This window comes from Suncus etruscus, chromosome 2 (genome assembly GCF_024139225.1).
Source record: "Suncus etruscus isolate mSunEtr1 chromosome 2, mSunEtr1.pri.cur, whole genome shotgun sequence".
Lineage (NCBI taxonomy): Eukaryota > Metazoa > Chordata > Mammalia > Eulipotyphla > Soricidae > Suncus > Suncus etruscus.
In genome coordinates this window covers 77,455,536-77,469,463 of record NC_064849.1, presented here as the reverse complement: position 1 = coordinate 77,469,463, position 13,928 = coordinate 77,455,536, and positions in this window count along the sequence as shown.

Sequence of the window (13,928 nt, the reverse complement as noted above, 5' to 3'; positions counted from 1 at the left end):
TCTCAGTATGAAATTTTTTCTGCATATTAATGTAGATTTTGATATTGAAGCACTCAAACTCAAGAGGCATGCAAATTGATTGCTACCATTATTATTATAAGCCTACAAAAATGTGAGACAAAATAAAATTACTAGCCATTTTTTCTCCTGAGAGTGAAATGTACAATCTGTTTCATGCTCAATATTATGCACATTTTTTCCTTCTTTGTGCCACACCCGGTGATGCTCAGGGATTACTCCTGGCTATATGCTCAGAAATTGCTCCTGGCTTTGGAGACCACATGAGAGGCCGGAAATTAAATCAGGGTTCGTCCTGGATCAACAACGCTGTGCTATAACTCTGGCCTAATATTATGCACATTCTATAGATGAAGAAATTATGTGTATTCGAACAGTTGTTTCAGTTGTTTCAAGTCACTTTCAGGTGACAGCACTTTTCAAATTTAAGGTAGAATTTATAACTTCCCTACCAGCATATTCACAGTTTTAATTTTTCTTCCTACTTTTTATAAAATTAATGATGGTTATTAATGTATTTAACTTAAATACTTACTTAAATACTTAAATATTTAATATGTCTTAAGTTTCTTCTTCAATAATCTGGAATCATATAAATATTTTGGTAACTGCTTAATTAAAACAATACTCCTAGAGATTCATTAATGACAATTAGTTTAAGGATGATATACTTAATGTGAAGAGAACTTATTAGAGTATTTCACACAAGGTGTCCATAGACAAAAAATTTGAAATTGTGGACATGGATGTTAATAATAGTTTTTAGGTCAAAAAAAGGGAGGTGATTGTCTTGCATACAATCGACCCAAGTTCGATTCCCAGAATCCCATATGTTGTGAGGTCTGGGAACCTGAAAGTGTGAATTCTGTGCCCTCAAAACTAAGCAAATAAAAAACGAGAAGCCAAAAAGAACTAACAGTTGCTAGGCTCTCTTTCAGGAATGTGCTTGCTTTCTTTTTATTCAAAAGATGTGTCAACAGAGTAAAAATGCTCTGTTAAAGCAAAGAAATATAAATAATTTGTACAACTTAAGCCATAATATTTTAGATATTTTATATTAGCCATTCATGAACTAATAATTACACAAAATATTCCAATTTATTTGTCAGAGCCTGTTTATGAACTTGCAAGAAAAATTGTAATTATCATTGGACTTATATTTTAGGTGAAATATAAGCAAATGCTAATTCACTTCTTTTTTTTTTGTTTGTTTGTTTTTTGTTTGTTTTTTGGGGCCACACCTGGCAGGGCTCAGGGGTTTCTCCTGGCTATCTGCTCAGAAATAGCTCCTGGCAGGCATGGGGAACCATATGGGATGCAGGGATTTGAACCAACCACCTTAGGTTCTGGGTGGGCTGCTTGCAAGGCAAATGCCGCTGTGCTATCTCTCCAGCCCCACTATTTCACTTCTTTTTTTTTTTTTTTTTTGGTTTTTGGTTATTGGGCCACACCTGGCAGTGCTCAGGGGTTACTTCTGGCTGGCTGCTCAGAAATAGCTCCTGGCAGGCACAGGGGACCATATGGGACACCGGGTTTCGAACCAACCACCTTTGGTCCTGGATCGGCTGCTTGTAGGGCAAACACCACTGTGCTATCTCTCAGGGCCCACTATTTCACTTCTTATCTGAAGTGCAAATCCCAAATGTTTAATTACCATCTCTCATGGAGGCAGTTTACAAGGATATTTAATTCCAGTTATTTCAGAATGTGGTGTTCTGAGACACATATTCTCACACCCCTTATATTATCTGTATATCCATATATTTACTGTGTTTAAAGATATATTTGATGATTTACCCAATATTTTATCTTGAAAAATGAAGGCTAAAATAATATTAAATAAAATAAATAAGTAAATAAAAATAATAATTAAGTTAATGAGTTGATGTGGTTGTGCTGTCCTTGGTCTGATTATCAAAAACACGCAATATGCTGAGAATTACAGAGCACAATTTTGGAGAAATTGGCTGTGGGTGTTTCTAGCATTCCTGAGCACCACCTACAAAACCCAGATAATTTTCAGCACAGGAAAGAAAATACCTCATTTATTGTCATCACGCATTGTTCTGTCTGCCCTATTAACCAAGAATCATGCCAAAGTATCCAGAGGCCACCTGAGCTCCACTTGTAGAACATTCCCTACTAAAACAAATAAACATATACTACAATCAATTTACCAGTACCAAGATGATGAAGATGATTTGTAGATTCTGGATTTTTTTCTTTCTTTCTTTTTTTTTGGGGGGGGGGTTGGGTCACTCAGGGCTTGCTCTTGGCTCTACGCTCAGAAATAGCTCCCGGCAGGCTCGGGAGGCCACATGGGATGCTGGAATTTGAACCACTGTCCTTCTGCATGCAAGGCAAACGCCTTGCCTCCATGCTATCTCTCCGGCTCCAGATTCTGGATTTTCAAAGCATCCATGGATACCTATCACTATTTAGAAGAGAGTAGGCATGAAAAAAACCATTTGATAAACATGACATAACCCTTCAGTGTTAATATTGAATGTTTTGTGGATGGATTCATTTTCCAGATTATATAGTCAAAGGAATGGAGGAAAACATGAGGGAATATATTTGAAATAATAGAACCATGTTTAGGTAAAGAAACCAACCAATAAAGTGTCCAAACAATACTTTGCCTATAATTACAAAATTCTTATGACTCAATAAGTAGCACATATCTTATATATAATTTTTGTTATTTTAAATTTAGAAAGAAAAATTTCATATATGCCATTATCATTCCTTAATATTCAAGTAAAGATAATGTACACAAAGTATAATGTAAAATCCACTTTTTATGTCACCAATTTCACATCTATTTTCTGAGGCATCCAAGGAGAAATAGATTCTGACCTTGAGGATCTGAGTAGATAGGAAGGACATTTAACAAGTGATACAATTTAATTTTTTGCAGGTTCAGTTCAGATTTAACATGTAACTTGGTTAGTTAAGTGAAGTTTGAGAGGCAATGCTAGTTTTGTTTTTATTCTGAAATATATGAAACATTCTCTTTTGACCAGTTTCAAAACTCACTAGAGAAATTATCTTGAAAACTATCAGGATGCCCTTCCTAGGGGTTTTCTCCATGATATAGGATACTCACTTCATCAAGTAGCAAGAAAGAATTTCATGGTGTATTAACAGGAGATTCGAGGGGATATGGTGGGGAGTACTGCAGAACAATTTAGCTGAGCTGATGATTTATTTGTGAGAACTATGCAAATTTCTCAGCAAACTTTTCAGCAAGTATCAAATTCTCAAATCCTCAGAGTGCATACTTAAAACTGAAGAAAATAATAAAATTTCATGTTTGTATAAAATAAACATATAGTTCCTTCTCAATGTTAATGCTATGAAAAAATATCTGCTATAACTCATTCATTAAGGAGAATGTAGAAAAGTAAGATTAATAAGTAATCAGGTAAAATGAAAAATGTCAAAGTACAATCATGTTCTCTCAAAACTATTTTTATAAGAGTTATAACTTTGGGGGCCGGCGAGGTGGTGCTAGAGGTAAGGTGTCTGCCTTGCAAGCGCTAGCCAAGGAAGGACAGCAGTTCAGTCCCCCAGCGTCCCAATAGTCCCCCAAGCCAGGGATGATTTCTGAGCACTTAGCCAGCAATAACCCCTGAGCATCAAATGGGTGTGGCCCAAAAAAACAAATAAACGAAAAGAAAAGTGTTATAACTTTGGAAGGATCGGTTTATAATTTTCCTTTATCTGAACATCTAGAAAATCAGTTATTTTTTAATTATTTAAAATTCATAAAGTAAAAATGTTGCAAATAATCATGTTTACTAGTACTCAGCTAAAGTGATGCATTTTAAATAAGTATGACTTATTACTATGAGATAAAATTATATTTAAATAAGTATGTGACTTTGTGTGGAATATCATACTGATCAGTGTAGTTAAACTAAATTAGTATATATAAAACATACTTATTATATCAATTTTTCTCATATATCATAACCATATATTCCTAGTTATTTTGCACAGTTTATTTTATGAGCAGCAGTGTATTTTACAACGAGGAGAAATTGTTTTAAGTCAGAATAAAGTGATGTTTTCTTAACTCAGTGTATTATTTATTAAATATAAACTTTAGGGATATCTTTGTGACTTATTAAATTTAAACAAAAGGATATCTTTTATCCTTTGAATTTTAGACATTTGATTTTGCTAAATAAATCTTATATTTTCAATATATTTTATGTAAATTATTTATACATATTTATATACACATGCATGTCATATTTAAATAACATTATATACAAAACATATGGTGATATGTTTATTGAAGTACTATTAAATTGTTAAAACATTTCTTAAAAATTGATCATATTGGGGCTGGAGCAGTGGTGCAAGTGGTAGGGCATTTGCATTGCACACAGCTAACCTAGGACAGACCATGGTTTGATCTCTCAGCCTCCCATATGGTCCCCAAAGCCAGGAGCTATTTCTGAGCCACAGGTAACCCCTGAGCATTACAGAGTGTGGCCCAAAACCCCCCCAAAATTTTTATCATACTTGTATATAAAAAGTCCTTCCAACTGCCAGTGGTGATTTTAAATAGTTTTTCTTTAATAAAACATGCTCTATAGATAATGAGTAATGTAATAATTTGGAATTTCACTGTTATGTAGTTAACCTTTGATTCTGTTGATAGAGAAGCTTTATTATTCATTGCAGAATTTCTAAGAATTCTATGCTGCAAAACAGAATTAATAAAAATCATTCATTTAGTTCTAGATCTACAAATAGAGTGTCAAAGGGAAATTCACTTTGACTTACTGCTCCGACTGAAGATAATAAAGATCATAGAGATAGACCAGGTGTTAAGACACAGGTCTTCTATGTGTCTTAACTCTGTTTCCATTCCTGGCCCTATCTTGTCTTTGAAGCATCAATTGGTGCAGTTTTGTGATACCCCAGCACTATTAGGGTGCTACAGTGTGTGCGAAAGGCTATTTCCGGCCCTGAGTTTCTAAGGAGCAACACATGCTCAGGCACATATATTGAGTCATCAATAGTTGAACAAGAATTTCTGGGAGAGTTCCAGTGTTTTCAGAGCAATGCTTCAGAGCACCACTCCTTTGCATAAAAGGATAAACTTAATTGAAGAGTTTAAGGTTTTGTAGACTGAACCTACATATAAGTGATTAATATTTTGCATTCTCCTTGGAGGACAGATGAAATGTTGCACAGTTTCTTTATATTTATATAAATATATCTAAATATATTTAAATATATTATAATTTTAATTTATAATTTTATAGTAAAATAATATTTATTTATAATAAATAAATTTTAATTATAATTTTAAAGATATTATATTTAAATGTATGTTATATTTAATATATAATTTAAATATATAAATATGTTTATATTTATATATTCAAAGTTTTTTTATATTTTATTTTTAAGCAAGTGGATTACATACCTTTCATAGTAATATTTTAAGTACATATTAACATTGATATTCACATTCTTTTATATTTCTTTATTCTGCAGCAGAATTTACACAATGCCCCCCTCAGGAAATAAAGGAAACAGTATTCACAAAAGTTCCTCATCTCCAAAATTTACTTAAGTTCAAAATGGTCTAAAATGAAAAGGAAATTATTTGTCAAAATGTTGTTGTTCAGTGTAAGACTTCTGTTCTTAAATACATTTGGGTCACAACAGTGACAACTGTAGGCCTTTTTCCATCTCTTTTCAAAAACAAAAAAAGTCTTTTCTTTGAAAATAAAATCATTGACAGTTTTTTTTCCCAGAAGCTTGTTTTAATGAGCACCCACTGAATCAGCTATTTTTGGGATCCTGTTTAAAATAGAATGTAATCAAATTTGCAACTGTGGTTATAGTCTGTGTTTTTCATAGTCACTGTCTTTGTTTGTCAAATAATCATTTACTATAAAAAGATAGTAGGGAGTAAACATGCTGTTCAATAATTTCTCTTTGGGTATCTAATTTTTTCATAGAAGTAACATGAAATTCTGTCAGTTTTGTAACTGCTAAAATGAATTCCATTAGTATTCAATCAAAAGAAAATGAATTTCCAACAGTGATTTATTGCACTGTTGATTTGTTAGCTTCTGGATTGTTCACTTATTTTTTTTTACATGTTAAGAAGTTGTATTTCTGTAAAAGGGCAGACTTTTCCAATACGAGTAAAGGTTCTTCTTAATTTTTACTTTATGAATGATTTTCTTTTACATAGCTTATATTGTTACATTAACTGTTAACTATATAATGTATGTTCAAATTATTGAAATAAAGATGTAGAAGTTTTTAATTGTACAATACTCTTTGTCAACTTTTATCAGAAATAGAGACCATGATTTTTCCAGAACATATAATGCCTAAATGATATATTTATTCACTTAACTCCAGCATCACCTACAGCACTCACCTTTGTTGCCAAGGCCACATTCTATTTTGCAATAACTGTAATACCTTCATCTCTGAAATATATGCACCATCCTTTCTTCATTCATATAATTTAATCTGAGAAAAGCTTTATAAGTTTTCTGTCTAGAAGCCTTTTATTACTTTTTATTGCTTTGTATTCATTACTTTTATTTTTCAACAATTGTTATGGGTTAATTTGTATTGTCCCCTAAATCTTATATTGAAATTGGAAACCCAGAACATTATAAAAGTCATTACATTCTTAGAGAGTTTCTTTTGAAGGTAAGTAGGTCATTTGAATGGGTCCTAATACTATATGACTTTTGTCTCTACAACAGTTCAGGACACAATCACTTGGGCAATCCCAGGTGATAAAGAAGGATGACCTATAATAAGCTAAGAAGGAGAAACTTCGGTAAAAACAAGACTGGAGAAGGCTTGATTGCAGACCATACAGAACTTTGTGGTGGGGGGAGAAATCCATTTTTGTTATTTAAGATATCCCGTCTCTAACAATTTGTTATGGATTGTCTAGGAAAATAATAAAATTTGTTGCTGTATAACGGTTCAGTTAAATTGCCATTTTATTATGCTTTCCTGTTAGAATGACAATTATTTTAAAAACATGATACAATTCTGTTTGTTTAGTGAGAAGACAAAACAAAATGGAGGATTAGGTAAAGAATATTTATTCTTGAAAGTGCTGAACCGCAACAAAATGACTTCTAACTTACTCTGTCTTTTCTCAGTAATGCTTCATATAACATTTATTGAACCATGGAAGATAGATATCATCATGTTACTTCAAGGAACCTATATTTTTAGAGGCAAGAAATATTCAAAGAAATTGTGTTAATACCAGAAAATACTGAATATTTAAGTCAAATTTTGACCCAATCATTGTTTCCTCATTGAAAACTCTATAGATTCTACATCTGCAACAGAATAAAAACTGAAGTCATGTATGTGTACGTTTTGTGTGTGAATGTTGTGTATGCATGTATGTTGTGGGGTTCTGGCAATACTCTAAGTCTCTCCCAACTTTGTATCAAGATTATAATATAATGCCAGGGATCACACCTAGGCCTTCTTCATATAAAAGCACGCTCTCTAGTTTTTGATCTATCTCTTTGGCCTACTATGATTTTTTTAAAATTTGTTCAAAAAATGCATCACATAATTGACATAGTTGGCAATAATACTTTTCTTTCTTCATAAGAAAAAGCAAGGTTATTTAAAAAAGAATAGGAAAAATAAAAAGGAAAAGGAAAAGAAGAAAGAAAACTATTTATAAAGAGTAGAGGAGTAATAAAGTAGCAAGCACATTTGTGAAAATTATTGTATCACTTATGAAGTCATTAATACAATGGCAGAAGTGTCAGTAAACTCTTGTTGCTAGATGTTCTTATTGTTAAATTGGTGTGTTCCTATAGGTAACAAGCATCAAACAAATAAATATCCAGGAATTCAAAGTACTATTATTGATTCTGCAGATTTTTAGGGGGTGTTCTCATTTGCCAGGTCTTTTGAAAAAAGTAGAATGAGAGAAATGAGAGCTTGTACTCAGTCCAAAAAGACCTCATGATATCTGCTCTAATAAAGGCAGACCTGAAGTTTGGTCAGATTGGTAGCCTGAAGAGAATGATAGAGGGGTGGTGAGGCAGGGCCATAGGCAAGGCAGAGATTGTGAGTGATGAAAGCAGCAGGTAACACATTAGCCGGGTGGGTTTTAAACTGTCCTATCTTTGCAAAATTCCTAGCTTTCTGTTGTATGGTCCTGGTACCCACGATATTCACAGCTTGGTTTTGGTTTAAATTGCTTTTGAAAAATATGAAGCTGGTCTATGAAGCTGGTCTCATATGATACTATGTTAAATTGCAATGACCCATAAAATATCTAAGGAAAAACAAACATCTTTACCAATATTATTTTATTATGTCAGAGTCAATGATATAATAGGCAAACTATAAAAATATCTCAGTTCTAAGGGACCTTTTGTAAAATTTACAAAATTACATAAACTAATACGCTTGGAATTATGACACTTTATTCATAATTAATGTGAATGTCAAAGTACTATATAAGAGAAATAGCAAGTCAGTATAATTTATTTTTATCCATTACTATTTAAGGTTTATAGAAGATTTAATAGGAGATAATAAGAAGTGATCAAGAAAACACTGTCTCTCAGATTGTAAAAAAAATCCTCTATGTTACATATTTAGTATAAATATATTTTGTTATAGACTCTAAAAAATTTCATGACCTATGAACTTATAATGCTAACCAAATCCCTATTACAATTATTACATGGGATAAAACTAAATGTTACCGTAGTGTTGAAAACACTAAGCAAATTTCAAGGATGCTTAAGTTAGTAAATTTTTACAACAATCTAAAAAGTGATTTGGAGACTGACTTTTAATATCAGATTTTCAAAGCTAAATTTTAGTTTTACCATTTTATTTTTTAAATAAAATATATCACATATTTGACATAACTGATCATAATACATTTGTTTCAGGATGACAGAAACAAAGTTATAAGAAATAGAGAATTAAAAATAGAAAAAGAAGGGGAGAAAGTTCATTAGTGAGTTCATTAGCAGTTTTATTTGTGAAAATTATTGTATCACCAATAAAGTTAATATAATAGCAGAAGGTTTAGTATGCTCTCCCTTTTTTTTCTTTAGAGATGGGAAATACAATTTAAAAAAAAAAGATGTGTGTATGTGTGTTTGTGCATGTGTTTGTGGTAGTTGTCGTTTGCTTAGGCACAGCAAAATATAGAAGAAATTGGAAAGAAAGACTTTTGGCCTAAAAAAACAGGGAGATTTTATCCCTGAAGTATTTGGGGATTAAACCAATTCTTGGCTCCAGGCATGCTGGATTGTCCAACCCCCTAGTTATTCTCAGTGGTTAGATCTTCAGCATCACAGTTATTGCTGTCAGGTTTCTGTAGTAATAGATCCTGGTTTCTGTACAGGTCCTGTGTGGAAGACCAGGTAGTTGTATTGTCTTCTGGTACAGTCTCACCATCAGTTAGCATTGAAGAGAATCCTGCCCTAAAAGATGACTATTGCTGTTGCCAGGTTGTTAGGTTGATATAAGAACTGTCTTTGGATTAAGTCAGTGCCATGGTGGTAGTGGGACCTACCTTGGTAGATCTCATATTCTTGGTGATGGTGTGGGAAACCATATTTGTTTCCATAGGTGGTATCCTTGGTTTTGGGGTGAATGGTCAATGTCCAATCAACTGGAGTCTAAGCCAAGTCATTATGCGAAGTGTTTAGGATGTAAGGTCTCACTGCATTATAAAATGTTTTGTGTTCCCATCTCTATTAGATAGGAACTTGTTTGCATCTCTTAACTTTTCCCATTTTAATGTGCTTATGCAAAAAGGAAAAATGCCCAATGGAATTATTAGTGCATGCAGGGTCCGAGGTGTCAAGAGCTACAGTCTTTTGTTTACATGAACTCTGAACAGAATTTGTCGACTAGTATTCTGTATTAAATGGAGCCCAAGGATAGGGGAAATTACTGCTACATAAGATATTCTATAATGGTTATGCCTATTAAAGGGGTGTATCTAAAATAAATATTCAAAGGAAATATATATGTCCTCTTTAAATCTTTTGAAATAGGCAGGGAAGGGGTGAGTTTCAACCTGTGATTTAGTTTTGTGGAGTATAGAGAAGATGGCTCCCAATTATCCCACATCTGGAAGTGTCATCAAGTGGGGGATTTCTTGGTAACCAAATCTGGTAGCAAGCAAAAGTCCACGATGAAGTGAGGTGAAGGAAGAGGGGTCACCAAGAGCAAATCAATAGCAGCAGACTGTCAGTTTCTTCTCATGCTGAGAGTCTATCTTTTCACTTTGGGGACTGGTGGGCATGTAGATGGGCTGGAGAGAATGTTCTGCTTAGTGAGGAGTTAAGGACTGAGAGTAAAAAAAAAAAAAAAAAAGGTTAAATGTGGAGAAATACCATGAAGGGCTTAAAAGTGTTTGTAAAGTGTTAAGAAAAAAAGGGGGGAAGGAAGGATTATCTATGATAGAGTGGACAACACTGTACTACATAGACATTATATCTATAAAGATGGAGATTAGACTGACATTGGTATGGCGTACACAGACACTCATGAGCTTACATCAACAGTCAGAGGATAGATTCGTGGATTACATTTGAAAAGCTTTCCCAGATGATATGGGACAGACACTTGAAGAGAAAGAAAAAGGGAAAAGGAGAAAAAAAAGTAAAGCTGGTAAGTCTGCTGTAAAAGGTTTTTCTTTGTTTTTCTTTCCCCCTTTTAGGCTGATTATGCTTAGTAAGGATAAACTAGCTTGAAGGCTTCATAGCTTAAGTTGTGTGTGGAGCATTCTTAAGAATAATTATGGTTTTCAAGTTTAAATAAGCAAGTGACATGGTAATGACCACTGTATGGAAAGGCTATACTATGAAGATGATATTTTTATTACAGATGAACATTAGACAGCCATTAGCATGGTGAACATAGATACTCATGCGATCGATCCATGGGTTAAGGTTAAAAAGCAGATCCAGGTGATATGGGACATAAAAAAAAAAGGAGAGAGATAGAAATAAGAAATGATTAAAGCCAGAAAAGGTTTTCCATTTCCTGGTCCAATCCTGCTTGGTGAGGGTAAACTTTACTATGGAAAGGCTACCTGGAATAGATTATATATAGAGCAGTCTAGAAAATATGTGATATGATGAGCATTGTATAGGGAGTATATACCATGTATTATTATCCAGTGGGTCTTGTTCATTCTGTTTCCTTTCCTAGAGGCAACCTATAATTATGAGCATTATGGTCTCATGGTATAATAACAACAACAGTTGCTAGCCCGCTAGGTTTGGGAAAAAAGTACTGATGAGGAGGAGGGAAAAGTTCTTTCGTAAGGACTGTGAAGGCCCTGAGACTGGGTTCGTGTTGCCAGGTCTCCTGGCCTGGCAGAGGCCACGCTGTTCCCAGATGACAATGCATTGAAATGGTAGTGACACTGGGAACCAGGGACCTGCTGGGCCTAGGCCACCTGAGCCGCCCCTGTCCCACCCAGTGGGTGGGGTTATTGACCAGTGTTCCCTTTCCCACTCCTCCTGACCCCCACCTCTGACCCACCTTTCTGCTCCTGAGCTGGAGTGGTCTGTTACCCATCGGCCAGGGGCCATTGAAGGCCCTGGGACTGGGGTCCTGCCACCAGGTCTCCTGGCAGAAGAAATGTGGTTCCCAGATGACAATGGATTCAAATGGTAGTGACCTAAATTTTAGTTCTATCTAAGGTTAATTAGATACATAAATAAATGAATCACCATATGTTTTCATATCAATAATAATAGATTTGGTATGATATTTGATCTGATACAGGACTATCATAAAATCGCAAAAAAATTCAAATTACTTTCTGAGTAGAAATAAATATAAATGCACTATTTTCTTATGTTAACATAATCAACATTGCAAAATTCTTTTTTATTATTCAATGAATAAAATAAAGCTCTATATAATACTGACGGGCAAAACTAGAAATGTCAATCATTCAACTTTTAAAGAAATACTGAATGGTTGGCTTTTTTTTTAATTTGAAAACACATCTCAAGCCCAAATTTATGTGGTATCACATTTCTGTCTTCTAACATACAAAAAAGCATTTATGTAACTAGTAACCTCCTCTAACTGACTATGTGAAAGGCAGTTGATCACAGATATTTAATCAAGGCAAATTATTGTTTTTGTGACCTTGACTAGTTTATTTGACTCTTTGTAGCTATTTCTCCTCAGTTGAAAAATTAAACCTAAGTGGGATTTCAGCGCCAAACAGATGCTACCTTTGGCTTGAATTGTCTTGGGTAAATTATAAAAAAATAATTAATAGCTAAGATTCAGTGCCCAGAAATAATGCCACATATCCATTACCTCTGCACATAAACAAATCAATTTTCATTAAATATGTTAATTCCACACAGCATCACTATCAAAGCTTTGCCAATGCCTGAGTAGGCATTATGCCTTATTTTGCAAATCAAGCAAACCATTTTTCATTATTTGTTTTATTTAGTTTCAATATGTCCCATCCTAATTGTGTTGATAACAGGTGCATTTGTGTTGCTAAAGAAACAAAAATCAGTCTGAATATGGACATTTTTATATGACATGTGGTGCAATTATTTAATAGGATTTCACTGTGAAAAATAATTATCTGATGCTGCACCTTACTGTAACTATAGGCTGGATAATTGTTGATATTATCCAGTTGAATCAGTAAATAGAAATATTTATTTATAGTTATGTGTGTATTAAAAATAAATGTATTCCATTGGCAGAGATGTTTAGATTTATTTTTTTCCTTCAATTCAGGTTCCAGAAGACTTGTACTACTCATGAAGGCCATCATTTTCTTATTAAGAAGTAAATTATTATTCCTTGCTAACTACCTTTTCTTTCATTATCTTTGGGACATTTTCAATAAGGACAAAAATAAAACTAGAGGGAAATACTCATATTGGTTTCTAGTTGAGACTGCATAAGGAAGATTGCTTGAGTGAATTTTGTTGGAAAGAGACCTATAAGTTAATAAGCAAATATGTGAATTGCAGTCATTTTAAAAGAATTGTTTGACTTTGGAATAGGGCAACTAAAGTTTCTCTTTAGACTATCAATCATTTATTCTCTTTTGTATTAATAAATAAAGGTGTCCTATTTTTGTATGCACTAAATTTGTTTTCATTTTTAGCTTCAGAAAGTAATATTTTGACAATTTAAGTGTATTATTTCATCTTACAACATTATTTACCAAGATAATATTAAGTGTACTATGTGATCCAATACAGGCCTATCATGAAGTTAAAAAAATTTTATCTTTGGGGCCAGAGAGATAGCACAGTCTTAGGGTGCATGCCTTGTGTCCCAGGTTTGATCCCCAGCATCCCATATGGTGTGCTGAGCCTGCCAGGAGCGATTTCTGAGCACAGTCAGGAGTAAGTCCTGAGCACCACTGGGTGTGCCCTCCCCAAACAAAAGTTAGCCGACTGAACAGTGATATATATTTGTCAGGGACCTGACAGCCCCACACCCTTGGTCTGCTTCTGCTGCTGCTTTGCAGAATTTCCTGGTATAGCTGCCTTCGAGGCCTCCCGCCCTGGGGCTTAGGAAATGAATAAAAAATCAAGAAAAAGTTAGCACAAATTGTGCTACCTAACAGGATGCCTGAGGAGGTTTGCTAAACTATGTTGCCAGCCTTGCTCCTGCTGACTTTTCAAGCATGAGTTAAGATCTAGGTTTAACTTTATGTTTAGTAAAAACATTGGGTAATTGTAAATGTTTTAATGGTAAATGCCTTCATGTTACACATTTCTTTCCGCAGGCCCACCCCCCTGCCTCTGTGTAGCTTGGTATATATATAAGCCCAGTGAACTTTGCAATAAACGACTCTTGATCAGATTCTTGTCTTGAGTCCTGTCTGTTCCCCT